This window comes from Hipposideros armiger, unplaced genomic scaffold (genome assembly GCF_001890085.2).
Source record: "Hipposideros armiger isolate ML-2016 unplaced genomic scaffold, ASM189008v1 scaffold_179, whole genome shotgun sequence".
NCBI classification, from domain to species: domain Eukaryota; kingdom Metazoa; phylum Chordata; class Mammalia; order Chiroptera; family Hipposideridae; genus Hipposideros; species Hipposideros armiger.
Window position 1 is genome coordinate 76,977 of NW_017731529.1, and position 1,790 is coordinate 78,766.

A 1,790-nucleotide genomic window follows, 5' to 3' on the forward strand; every position below is an offset into this window, starting at 1 on the left:
TGGGTGCCACTATATTCTCTACTCTTAGAATGAATCTCAAATCCTCTTCCAAACAGGCTCCTGGAGATGATGGGCCCTGGAATGATGCATCTAAGTCCTTTCATCAGATGAAGCTATGATAAAAACTCAACCAAAGTCAACTTGAAAAATCCTATTCTATATCCTCTTCCACATATGTTACTTCAGTGGCAGATTTATAAAGATATTTTGTGCTTTCTTTACATCACTGAAGAAAACAATGGATAAGCTGTCTGTGTTTTAGGTACATTTCCTTTCTCCACATTAAGAAAGTAGGTGTATGGTTCCCTAACCTTGTGGTATGAAAACCACCTCCCTTTCTGGCTCTCCTCTGTGTGAACCTGAGAAAGAAAGAGGCCAGGGGGAGGGCAGAACTGATAAGGGCAAGGAAATGGAAAGAGAAAGAGAAACAGAGGATACCCCCTCAAATTTGGAAGAATGTAGATTTCTGAAGGTCCTAAAGATAGTGGAGACCAAACTCCTCTTTCCTCGTTCACCCCTAGGGAAGTGCCAGAACCTTAGAGGGAAAAGTTGTGAATGTATCTATAGAGATTAGCCTCAAGATAGCTGAGTGCCCAGCCTCATCTGAGAAGACTGAATGTCCCCCATTTTGGCATCAGTGTTTCACAGTCATGTTTATCATCGGCTATCTGGTCTTGGATAAAAATAACACCCATGACCTTGAAGAGCTGAAGACTAGAGATATTTTCTCTGACTGCCACATAATATTCTGGGGTGGCCCTAGGCAATANATGCCTTTTGTGGACAATACAACTTCCTAAGGAAAAGACATTTCTTGAATGTTTGCCATTATAAGCAAAGCAGACAGAGTACAAATGTACAGTTGAGATGTTCTTAAGTGCTCAGCCGCATGAACAGCCCAAGTTGTGCTGTTTCAACCTTATTGCTACTAAATTCTTAGTCTTCAGAGAGGCAATGTACGGGAAAAAGAATAGCAGAGAATTGGCATAGCATCAATTGAAGCGTGATCCTAATGCAGGTTTTGCATAATGTGCTAACAGCCCACTCACACAGATGTCACTGAACGTAACCAGTCACAGTGGAAGTGGGCTCTGTGGTGATCCATACGATCAGTCAGAAACAAAATTGTACCAGTGCAGAAAACAATTTCAGATCCAGCTATCACATTTTGGAAAGCTGTGAATATATTCAACGTTGGCAGCAGTTTAGAATTGTTTTGTTTGCTTCTCCCATTAATTCTCAGGTTTTACATTTGAAGCGCTCTTTGCAAATATAATAATTACAATAATACTAATGATTCTATTATATACTATGATACTGTATTATTTCTAATCATAATAACTGGACTAAACTGAGTTGTGTCCCTAGGTAAATGGCTAAGTACTTGGTAGACACATAATAGCCACTATACTCTGGCAATGGTGTGAGGAAAAGGACACTCTTTGTTTACTGCTAATGTGGCTGTACATTGATACAAACTTCTGAAAAGGCAATGTGGTAATATATATCACAAAATCTTTACATCTACACTTTGGACACAAGTCCACTTCTAGAACTTTATTTTAAATGATAGAATGAATTATTTATTATAGCTAACAATGGAAAACCAATTGTCATCAATAGCATATTGGTTAAGTAAATCATCCACACAATGGTGGATCTATACAATGAGGTAGGTCTTTGTATTTTATAATATGAACAGCTTATGATTTATTGTAAGATGTCCACAGTATATTGTAAAATGAACTAAGTAGCTTTTAGAACAGGGTGTGTGTGTGTGTGTGTGTGTG